Source organism: Myotis nattereri, assembly GCF_964212035.1.
Source record: "Myotis nattereri genome assembly, chromosome: 15".
In the NCBI taxonomy this organism is placed as follows: domain Eukaryota; kingdom Metazoa; phylum Chordata; class Mammalia; order Chiroptera; family Vespertilionidae; genus Myotis; species Myotis nattereri.
This window is the reverse complement of record NC_138090.1, coordinates 53,021,305-53,034,083: the sequence shown is the minus strand read 5'-3', so window position 1 is coordinate 53,034,083 and position 12,779 is coordinate 53,021,305. Positions and strand designations below refer to the sequence as shown.

The 12,779-nt window shown below is 42.1% G+C and overlaps 1 protein-coding gene across 1 annotated transcript in view; it reads right to left on the bottom strand.

Annotated features, from left to right (window-relative positions):
- Window positions 1-397: 397 nt before the first annotated feature.
- The window catches only part of LOC308530449 (zinc finger protein 613-like), a 39,219-nt gene continuing 26,837 nt past the window's right edge, over window positions 398-12,779 (bottom strand). Inside the window, exon 7 of the mRNA XM_081107116.1 lies at window positions 398-2,197. The gene's annotated coding sequence lies outside the window, so the exon portion shown is untranslated. The remainder of the gene's footprint in view (window positions 2,198-12,779) is intronic.

Sequence of the window (12,779 nt, the reverse complement as noted above, 5' to 3'; positions counted from 1 at the left end):
AGGCAGCTGATCGATGTTTCTCTCTCATTGATGTTTCTAACTCTCTATCTCTCTCCCTTCCTCTCTGTAAAATATCAATAAAATATATGTAAAAAAAAAAAAATTGACAGAGGTTGTGAACCTGGTGATAGGACACAGGTGTAGAAGAAAAAAAAATGATGCAGGGACATAGAATTGGCAAGACACCTGTGTAAATAACAAATTATAACATACACATGTGGCTAAGTGGGTTCCCATTCAAGGTACATGTCCCAGTTGCATGGTCAACCCCCAGTAAAGGATGTGCAGGATGGAGCTGATTATGTGTCATCATAGATAGTTCTATTTCTCTCTCCATCACCCTTCCTCTCTGAAATTAATAAAAAGTTTAAAAAATAAGTGCAAAGTACACACACATGATTTTCACAGCACTCAAATTTATTGGGAATCTCCCTACTCTTGATGTTGCAGTGTATGAGATTCAGTTCAGACAAATAGGGCTTCATGGAATTTCTTATAGTATTGCTATGGGTTAACTAAAAAAATCTACATTTCCTACATATCCAAGACCTTCCTCCAATGTGAACTCTTATGTGGGGAGTAGGGTTAGAATTTTGTATAAAAGATTTCCCATATTAACTACACTCATCAGGCCTTTCTCTAGTGTGAATTTTCTCATGACAATTAAGGCAATACTTGGTGGTAAAAGACTTCCCACACTCACTGCACACATAAGGCTTTTCTCCAGTGTGAACTCTCAGATGACGACGGAAGCTACTACCACTAATAAAAGATTTTCCACATTCATTGCACTCATAAGGCCTTACTCCAGTGTGAATTTTCTGATGACGACGGAAGGCACTACTACTGGTAAAAGATTTCCCACATTCATTGCACTCAAAAGGCCTTTCTCCAGTGTGAACTCCCATCTGATGGTAACGAAGGCTACTTCCACAGGTAAAAGATTTTCCGCATTCACTGCACACATGAGGCTTTTCCCCAGTGTGAACTCTCTTATGACGATTAAGGACATTATTCCGAGTAAATGATTTCCCACATTCACTACACTCATAAGGCTTTTCTCCAGTGTGAATTCTCTGATGACATTGGAAGCCATGTTTCTGAACAAATGATTTCCCACATTCACTGCACTCATAAAGCCTTTCTCCAGTATGAACTCTCTGATGATAACGAAGATGATAGATACTGTTAAAAGATTTCTCACATTCATTGCATTTATGCCTTTCTCCAGTGTGCAATTTCTGATGATAACGGAAGCCACTACTACTGACAAAAGATTGCCCACATTCATTACACTCATAAGGCCTTTCTCCAGTGTGAACTCTCATCTGATGGTAACGGAGGCCACTTTTACAGGTAAAAGATTTTTCGCATTCACTGCACTCATAAGGCATTTTTCCAGTGTGAACTATCTGATGATCACGAAGAAAACACATCCTGGTAAAAGATTTTCCACATTCAATACATTGATAAGGCCTTTCACCTTTGTGACAACTCTGATGAGAAAGGAGGCCAGTAATACTGGTAAAAGAATTCCCAAATTCACTGTGCTCATAAAGGTGTTTTTCTGCATGAAATCTCTGATGGTAACAAAAAGTAGAAAATTGGGCAAAATATTTTCCACATTCATGGCAACAGAAATATGCTTTGTCAGTAGGGACACCGTTGTCCCAAATACACGTGTAGTTATAGCCCATGGCTTTCTTACTTTCTTTTGTAGTAAAATAATTATTTTTCCCTTGATATGTCACCCCACACATTGAGATACCATTTGGCTTGTCACTGATCTGAGTATCCTTTTGCTGGAAATGGCCTGCCATGCTAAGGATGTCCTGCTCCACCTCTCCACAGGTAAAAAGGTTCTGAAACACATTGAAATTGCAGCTGTTTTCAAGTGAGACACTGTTCACACCGCTTATCAAAGGCTTCTCTCTCAAGTACTGCTGCTGGTGCTGGTGAAACTGTGCACTGAAATAAATTTGTTTTGCACATGCCCCACACCTCAACAGTATCTGCCTGTGTTGTAATACCTGCTGATGAGTCAAGTGGAAAATGTTTCTCAAAACTAGTCCACAACTCTCACAGGGGTGGCTCTCCTGGGAAGACAAAGCTAACTTGGCATTCATTGCCTGTGACACTCTTACAGAAATGTTCTCTTCAAAAGGTGCCTCCACATGCTCTGCTCCACAGCAGCAACCTAAATAAAAGGAAATGCAGGTGAAGTACATGATGACTTTGGAAGGAAGAAATACCCTCATCTCCACTGTCTATCTGTCACAACCAGGCATGATTGCATGGGATGCTTTTTAAGACCATGAGTTAGACTCTGAGGAAATGGCTGTTATACATTACTTGACTCCTAAGGTCACTCAGTGGTGAAGATCTTACCACGGGAGGGGCAGGAACACAGGATGGGACAAACGAGAGAGGCAGGGCTCTCAAGTTGTTCCTTCACAGACAGCTTCCTACAGGACCATTCTAACTGTTGAAGCAGCCTGTGTAGAACAATATGAATGTGCTCGAACATATTAAAACCCATTGCATTCCACCACATGATGTGTATGGTTAATATAATATGTGACACACCAAGGCTGTAAAGGCATGGATCAAGGTTGGAGTGCAGTAAAGAGGAACCTGTATGGGAAGCAGTTGAGGTACATAGTTTAGAGAGGTAAAGATTATCCATAAGCTGGAAACCTAAGTGGAAATTATAACGGTTAGAATGGAGTACTTTAGCCATAGATAGTGTGGCAACGTGGGTTAAGCATCATCCTACCCATTGAAAGGATGCCAGATCGAATCCCTGTGAAGGCACATTCCTACGTTCCAGGTTCAACAGTCATTTGGGCTGCATACAGGAGGTAACCAATCAATGTTTCTCTCTCATCACTCCTCTTTCTCTCTCCCCTCCCTGTGTCTAAAATAAAGAAAAACCTTTTAAAAAATAGAACTGAACAGTTTGCAAAGTGTAAATAATAAACAAACACAAGTAGAATGGGGTACAGAACTGGCAATGGTAACAAAACAATGTTGAACAAAATAAGTTCTTTCTTATAATCTTAATAAAGCTCTTGTGTCAAACTCTACCCAACAGCCCTTCACCAAGGAAAGACGGCCTCTGGGTCCACTCTGCCGTGGATATAGTCATCTTTCTCTTATAATGCAAAAATGATTCTTCCCCTTAAATCCCAGTTGAGCAATTATATTGGATACAGATGACAGAAATCCTCAAAGAAAAACTGAAAAGATGCATGGCCAGTATTGTGGTAGAACAAGAGAGCATGGATGAAACAATAGAGAGAAAAAACAAATCGAAGCAGAAGAAAAAATAAAATAAAAAACTATGTGAGTGACACCAGCAATATAGTAAAATAGGAGATAGAAGAATTTATCTTCCTGCCAGAATAATTAGACAGATATCCACAAATAAACAAATAAATAAACACCCACCAGAGATGGGAATAAGAGCCCAATAAAAACAAAGAGCAATGCAAAAGACCGAAAAAGGAAAGAACTGCATAGAAAGGATGACTGGGAAGATGGGTAATCAAAAAGATTTGAAGATAGCTAGGGTTAAAAACCAGAGTCAGAGTAACCACACTAACATGAGTGGATTGTTCTGTGAAATACACTGAAAAGTTTTGTTTTGGAAAACCGCAAAAGCCCATATAACATCTGTGTATTCCCCCCAATTTACACATCAAAGGACTATTTAGTGTTTGTTGGTATGAATTATCAAAGAAATACTTTTGGCCACAACCTACCATAGAATAGAAACAGAAATCAGTATGTCCCCAGCACTATTTTTCACCCTTAATTGTCACTGAAAAGAATTGCTACCAAAGTCATTATGGACTCATACATTATTTGTTATTAAGAGCTCAGCTCATAGAGTATCAAGAAGGCAAGACTTTTGAATCGTTTCTCAACATCAAAACAACACCCCTCCCAGCCAACAGCCTTTATCACTCATGTAGATAAATCTAATTATCATTACATAATTGGTCCATAAGGGTGAAAGGATTAAAGGAGTAACTGCTTCATGATATGTGAAGACACTTAATCCATACTAATAATAGCCAAATATGTAAATTGATGGTCCCTCCACGACAACCACAGCCAATCAGGAGTGAGCATGCAAATTAACCTGACAAAGATTTCAGGCCTGTGGGCAGCGCGCACATGCACAGGCGCCAAGCAGCAGGGGGCGGAATGGGCCAAAGTCCTCCCCAGGACCCCACCTGCTCCGAGCCTGTAGCCAGCACACGCCGGCGCCGAGTCGCCGGGGTTCCGGGGAAACTACTGGAGTGTCCGGTCTTGTCTGCTCGGCCTGGGGGAAGCTGAAGTTCCCAGTCCTTTTGATTTTTGCAGTTCCTGGATTGGAATCAGAAACCAAGAGTGCAGGGAGCACCAGGAATTCTGGGAATCGTAGTTCTGGTGGCATACGTGCTATGGGATCCCCTAGACCAGCTGTGGGCAAACTACGGCCCGTGGGCCGGATCCGGCCTGTTTGAAATGAATAAAACTATTGAAAAAAAAGACCGTACCCTTTTATGTAATGATGTTTACTTTGAATTTATATTAGTTCACACAAACACTCCATCCATGCTTTTGTTCTGGCCCTCCGGTCCAGTTTAAGAACCCATTGTGACCCTTGAGTCAAAAAGTTTGCCCACCCCTGCCCTAGACACTAGAGTGAAGTGAGCCAGAAGCAAGTTACTGTTGCGGGTGGGGGATGGAGGAAGAGCAAAGGTTAGAATCATAACTAAAGTCAGAGTTTTGAGGAAAAATTAAATGGAAGATATCCTGCAACTTCTAGGAAATCTCCAACAATGGAGCAAAGAAAAAAAAAAGACCTCTATTATTCTGTGAGCACCAAAGTGAACTGGGTTGGGGTCTCAGACAATTCGCTCATATGATTACAAAGACAGACAGAAACTCCTGGATTGAAGAGGGCACCCATGAGTGCTCCCAGATTGGAGAGGTGCAGGTTGGGGTGAGGGACCCACCCCCCTTGCATGAATTTCGTGCACTAGGCCCCTAGTATAGTAATAAAAGAAATACTAAAGAGGAGAAAATATGGCAATGGAATAAGTTGAAGGCACACTGACAAGCTCTCAAGACCAAGCTGGTAAGAGTACTAAAATGTAGGACAACCATCCTGAAAAATCAGCTGAGCACTAGCTGGAGAGAACTCTGATAACACAGAACAGGAAGTGGTGATTGCATACAGACTGGTCGGCAATGCTGAAACACAAAAGGGATGGCTGGGTTCCCACAGACAACAGCTGAATTTTGGAGGGATATTTTGGCTGTGGGTGTTCCCACTAAGAACTCTGGTGTCTGAATCCCAAGCTGAGATCCCAAGCCCAGAGCAGGAGAACTAAGAGGGGTGCCTGCAAAACATATGGATATGAAAAGCGGCAAACGCAGGCATCCTCTTAAATGCACAAAATTTCGAGTGCAACCACTCACCATGGGCTCTGGCAGACGGAGGGCAGAGTGGACTGAAACTGTATGAGGAGAGTCCAGGACTGGGGTCTCTGGAGTTGGAACTCTGAGGGCAGCCACCCTAGTATCCTGTGCTAAGTCATTTCCTCATGATATGGAGGACATCTTTCTGCTGTGGACCTTTGCCATCCAGGCAGTTTTTGCCTGGGGGAAGCCAATTGTCTCACCCTGTTAGAACATGTCTGGCCCCACTCTCGGTCAACAGCCTGAAGGTTATCAAGGATGACAACAATCAGACTGCAGGCTGAGGTGGGTCCTGGAGGCTTTGAGTCTTTGCCTGATCTCCTTCTGGGTCAGCGATAGGAAAAGCAGACCTTGGTGCACATCTTGGTCCTTTCCAAGGGAACCTGCCACAGTAGAGGGATAGAAAAGCTACAGATTGCTAATAGCTCATAACTGGGTATACAGTTCCAATCACAAGGAGTGTCTGACATTGTCCTACACTAGAGATCAGAAGTGTAGCAGATCTACCCAAATGCAAACAGGCAGCCAAAATGGGGAAACAAAAACACAACCCCCAAAGAAAGAGCAAGAGAATTCTCCTGAAGAGCCATCATTCAAAATAGATGGTGAAATAAAGAAATTTCCAGACCGAAAAAGGCTGCCCTGACAGGTTTGGCTCAATGGATAGAGTGTCGGCTTGCAGACTGAAAGGTACTGGGTTCAATTTCAGTCTAGAGCACTTGCCCGGGTTGCGGGCTGGACCTGAGTAGGGGGCAATCAGGAGGCAGCCAATCAATGATCCTCTCTCATCACTGATGTTTCTATCTCTCTCTTCCTCTCCCTTCCTCTCTGAAATCAATAAATATATATATATATATATATTTTTTAAATATATTTTATTGATTTTTTACAGAGAGAAAGGGAGAGAGACAGAGAGTTAGAAACATCGATGAGAGAGAAACATCGATCAGCTGCCTCCTGCACATCTCCCACTGGGGATGTGCCCGCAACCCAGGTACATGCCCTTGACCGGAATCGAACCTGGGACCTTTCAGTCCGCAGGCCAACGCTCTATCCACTGAGCCAAACCGGCTTCGGCAATAAAAATATATTTTTTAAAAAAATATTTAGAGAACCAAGATGGCGGCATAGGTTAACGCCGGAGTTTGCTGCTTTGAACAACTACTTCAAAAGTGAAACTAAAAGACAGAACGGACATCACCCAAAACCACTGGAACGCTGGCTGAATGGAAGTCCTACAACTAGGAGGAAAGAGAAACGCATACGGACACGCAGAGGAGGCGCAGTGCTGAAGTCAAATTCTGAGGTGCGGAGTGCGAGGAGCGGGCTGGCGGCGGAGGGCGCGGTTGCCGTTTTCAATCGGGAGGGAGTCGCAGACTCTGAGCTCCAGATCCGGGCGAGTCTTTAGGGACCCAGACTCAAAAGGGAGAAGCGGGACTGCCTGGCTTCCGTCAGAGCGAGTGCAGCTTTCTCTCCGAGCTTTGCAGCGGGTGCTGGGACTCAGAGAGGCAGAGCCCCTGGGGACAGGACTGAGAGCCGCCATCACTGCTCTCTCCGGCCCACCCTGTTGATCCTGTGCGACCCGCCCCGCCCAAGCCCTGCACAGAGGCATTTGCCGGATAGCCTCAGGCAAACGCCAGATTAGCACCTCCCTAGAGGACAGAAGTTCTCTCACTGCAGACACAGCTGATTCTCATAGCCACTTGGCCTGGAGGTCAAACCCTCCCTGGAATTAGCTACAACAATCAAGATTTAACTATAAAACCACGAACAAAGACCACTAGGGGGTGCACCAAGGAAGCATAACAAAATGCGGAGACAAAGAAACAGGACAAAACTGTCAATGGAAGATCTAGAGTTCAGAACCACACTTTTAAGGTCTCTCAAGAACTGTTTAGAAGCCGCCGATAAACTTAATGAGATCTACAAGAAAACTAATGAGACCCTCGATGTTATATTGGGGAATCAACTAGAAATTAAGCATACACTGACTGAAATAAAGAATATTATACAGACTCCCGACAGCAGAACAGAGGAGCGCAAGAATCAAGTCAATGATTTGAAATGCGAGGAAGCAAAAAACACCCAACCGGAAAAGCAAAATGAAAAAAGAATCCAAAAATGCGAGGATAGTGTAAGGAGCCTCTGGGACAGCTTCAGGCGTACCAACATCAGAATTATAGGGGTGCCAGAAGATGAGAGAGACCAAGATATTAAAAACCTATTTGAAGAAATAATGACAGAAAACTTCCCTCACCTGGTGAAAGAAATGGACTTACAGGTCCAAGAAGCGCGGAGAACCCCAAACAAAAGGAATCCAAAGAGGACCACACCAAGACACATCATAATTAAAATGCCAAGAGCAAAAGATAAAGAGAGAATCTTAAAAACAGCAAGAGAAAGAAACTCAGTTACCTCCAAGGGAATACCCATACGACTGTCAGCTGATTTCTCAACAGAAACTTTGCAGGCCAGAAGGGAGTGGCAAGAAATATTCAAAGTGATGAATACCAAGAACCTACAACCAAGATTACTTTATCCAGCAAAGCTATCATTCAGAATTGAAGGTCAGATAAAGAGCTTCACAGATAAGGAAAAGCTAAAGGAGTTCATCACCACCAAATCAGGATTATATGAAATGCTGAAAGGTATCCTTTAAGAAGAGGAAGAGGAAGAAAAAGGTAAAGATACAAATTATGAACAACAAATATGCATCTATCAACAAGTGAATCTAAGAATCAAGTGAATAAATAATCCGATGAACAGAATGAACTGGTGATTATAATAGAATGAGGGACATAGAAAGGGAATGGACTGACTATTCTTGGGGGGGAAAGGGGTGTCGGAGATGCGGGAAGAGACTGGACAAAAATCGTGCACCTATGGATGAGGACAGTGGGTGGGGAGTGAGGGCGGAGGGTGGGGCGGGAACTGGGAGGAGGGGAGTTATGGGGGGAAAAAAGAGGAACAAATGTAATAATCTGAACAATAAAGATTTAATTAATAAAAAAAAAAAAAAAATATTTAGCCGAAACCGGTTTGGCTCAGTGGATAGAGTGTTGGCCTGCGGACTGAAGGGTCCCAGGTTCGATTCCAGTCAAGGGCATGTACCTAGGTTGCAGGCACGTCCCCAGTAGGGGATGTGCAGGAGGCAGCTGATCGATGTTTCTCTCTCATCGATGTTTCTAACTCTCTATCTCTCTCCCTTCCTCTCTGTGGAAAATCAATAAAATATATTTTTAAAAAAAATTTAATCCTACAACTTGAAGAACTAGAAAGAGAGGAACAAGAAAAGACCAAAATAGAAGGAAGGAAATAATAAAGATTAGAGGAGAAATAAATCATTTGGAGGCTAAAAAAATAATACCAAAAAATATCAATGAAACCAATATCTAGTACTTTGAAAGTATAAACAAAATTGATGAATTGATGAACCATTAGCCAACCTCTTGAAGAAACAAAGAGACAGGAGCCAAATAAATAAAATCAGAAACAAAAGCGGTCAAGTAACAACTAATACCACAGAAATACAAAGGATTTTAAGAAAATACTATGGCCCTAGCTGGTTTGGTTCAGTGGATAGAGTGTTGGCCTGAAGACTGAAAGGTCCCAGGTTCAATTCTGGTCAAGGGCATGTACTTTGGTTGCAGGCACATCCCCAGTAGGAGGTGTGTAGGAGGCAGATGATCGATGTTTCTCTTTCATCGATGTTTCTAACTCTCTATCCCTCTCCCTTCCTCTCTGTAAGAAATCAATATAATATATTTTTTAAAAAAGAGAATACTATGAACAACTATTGGTATATACCAGTGATGGCGAACCTTTTGAGCTCAGCGTGTCAGCATTTTGAAAAACCCTAACTTAACTCTGGTGCCGTGTCACATATAGAAATTTTTTGATATTTGCAACCATAGTAAAACAAAGATTTATATTTTTGATATTTATTTTATATATTTAAATGCCATTTAACAAAGAAAAATCAACCAAAAAAATGAGTTAGGGTGTCACCTCTGACACGCATGTCATAGGTTCGCCATCACTCATATATACCAACAAGCTGGACAATGAGGATGAAATGGACAAATTCCTAGAAAAATAGAATCTCCCAAAACCTTATCAGGAAGAAGCAGAAAACCTGAATGAAATAAAAGCAGTAATAAGAAAACTCCCCCAAAACAAAACCCTGGGTCTGGACAGCTTTACAGTTGAGTTTTATCAAACATTCAAAGAACTAACATCTATACTCCTCAGACTATTCCAAAAAAGACCAAGAAGGAACACTTCCAAGCTCTTTTTATGAGGCCAGCATTATCATAATTCTAAAACCAGATAGAGACACTACAAAGAAAGAGAATTACAGGCCAATACCCTTGATGAACACCGATGTTAAAATTCTCAACAAAATATTAGCAAATCGGATCTAGATATATATTAAAAAGATCATACATTATAATCAAGTGGGATTCATTTCAGGGATGCCAGGCTGGAATCCCTGGAATAAATAGTCACAAATCAATAAACGTGATATATCACATAAACAAATTGAAAGACACAATTACATGAGCATATCAATACATGAAGAAAAAGCATTCCTTGAAATCCAAAGCCCATTTGTGATAACAACTCACAGCAAACTGGGAATAGAGGGAGCATATCTCAGTATGGAAAAAGGCCATATATGACAGTCAACATCATACTCAATGGGCAAAAATTAAAACCATTTCCCCTTGGTAAAAACAGGAACCAGAGGGGCATGCCTGCTTTCACCACTATTATTCAATATACTACTGGAAGTCCTAACCATAGCGATCAGACAAGAAGAAGAAGTAAAAGGCATCAAAATTGGAAAGGAGGAAGTAAAACTCTCATTATTTTCAGATGGCATGATATTATACAGAGAAAAACCAAAAGACTTCACCAATAGCCCTAACTGGTTTGGCTCAGTGGATAGAGTATTGGCTTGTGGACGGAAAGGTCCCAGGTTTGATTCTGGTCAAGGGCATGTACCTTGGTTAGGGGCACATCCCCAGTAATGGGTGTGCAGGAGGCAGCTGATTGATATTTCTCTCTCATCAATGTTTCTAACTCTCTATCCCTCTCCCTTCCTCTCTGTAAAAAATCAATAAAATATATATATTTTTAAAAACCACTTCATCAATAAACTACTACATTTAATAAATGAATTGGGCAAAATCAACAGGATATAAAATCAACACCCAGGCCAAAACCGGTTTGGCTCAGTGGACAGAGCGTCGGTCTGTGGACTGAAAGGTCCCAGGTTCGATTCCGGTCAAGGGCATGTACCTGGGTTGCAGGCACATCCCCAGTAGGAGATGTGCAGGAGGCAGCTGATCGATGTTTCTCTGTCATCGATGTTTCTGACTCTCTATCTCTCTCCCTTCCTCTCTGTAAAAAATCAATAAAATATATTTAAAAAAAAAAAAATCAACACCCAGAAGTCGATTGCTTTTTCATAAACCAAAAATAAATTCTCAGAAAGAAAAACTAAATAAACAATCCCATTTACCATTGCAAAAAAAAAAAAAAATTAAGATACTTAGGAATAAACTTAACCAAGGAGACAAAATACCTGTACTCAGAAAACTACAGGATGGTGAAAATAGAGATAGAAGAAAATATAAACAAGTGGAAGAATATATTGTATTTATGGACTGGTAGAATCAATATCATTAAAATGTCCATAGTGCTCAAGGCAATCTACAGATTCAATGCAATCCCTATTAAAATACCAAAGTCATACTTCACAGAGCCAGAACAAATTTATATGGAACCAAAAAGACCCTGAATAGCGACAGCAAGTAAAACAACGTTGGAGAGACCACAATATATGACAAGTTTTACTACAAAGCCACATACTCAAAACAGCCTGATGCTGGCAGAAGAACAGGAATATAGATCAACAGAACAGAACAGAGACCCCAAAAACAGACCCACGCCATTACGCTCAATTAATAATTGACAAAAAACATCCAGTGGAGTCAAGACAGCCTCTTCAATAAGTGATGCTGTGATAACTGGACAGATACATGCAAAAAAAAAAAAAAGAAAAGAAAGAAAGAAAAGAAACTAGCGCACCAACTTACACCATACACACTATTTATATTAGGTGGGATCTGGTACTAGCCCAAGTGCCAATCAGTCATTGAGTGGATAAAAAAGCCATGGTACGTGTACACCATGAAATAATATGCAGCAATAGAAAAAGAAGGACCGCCGAAACCGGTTTGGCTCAGTGGATAGAGCATCGGCTTGTGGACTGATTCCAGTCAAGGGCATGTACCTGGGTTGCGGGCACATCCCCAGTGGGAGATGTGCAGGAGGCAGCTGATCGATGTTTCTCTCTCATTGATGTTTCTGGCTCTCTATCTCTCTCCCTTCCTCTCTGTAAAAAATCAATAAAAAAAAAAAAAAAAAAGAAAAGAAAAGAAAAAGAAGGACCTCTTGCCCTTTGAGACAGCATGGAGGGACCTGGAGAATATTATCCTAAGCGAAATAAGCCAGTTAGAGAAAGATAAGTATCACATGATCTTACTCATCTGTGGAATCTAATAAACAAAATAAACTGATTAACAAGGTAGATCCAGAGAGATGGAAGCATGGGACAGACCGTGCAATCTGAGAGAGAACGTGCTGGGGTGTAGGTGGGTGGTAGGACAAAAACCAAAGAACTTGTATGCATATATGCATAACCCATGGACACAGACAATATGGTGGTGTAGGCCTACGGGAAGGTATGTGGTAGGGCCAGTAGGGATCAATAGGGGGGTAAAGGGGACATATGTAATACCTTCAACAATCTGTATAGTAAAAGCCTAAGAACTGTTATGGCGGGTCAACCAGAACGAACAATCGCTATGGTGCTCACTGGCCACCAGGGGGCAGATGGTCAATGAAGGAACTGCCCCCTGGTGGTCAGTGCGCTCCCACAGGGGGAGCGCCGCTCAGCCAGAAGCCGGGCTCACAGCTGGCGAGCACAGCAGCGCTGGTGAGAGGCCCTCTCCTGCCTCTGCAGCATTGCTAAGGAACAACAGGCTGAGTGGTAAGGGGCTGCAAGCAGGCGGACAGTAAGGATCAAAGGGTCCTGGACTGCGAGAGGTCACAGGCCGGGCTGAAGCCTCTGTGAACCCAGGGCACAAATATCGTGCACTGGGCATCTAGTCTATATAACAGTATATAAAAGCCTAAATAACCAAGTGTCCGAATGACCATTTGACCAGTCGCTATGATACGCACTGACCACAGGGGGCAGATGCTCAACGCAGCAGCTAACCCCTGGTGGTCAA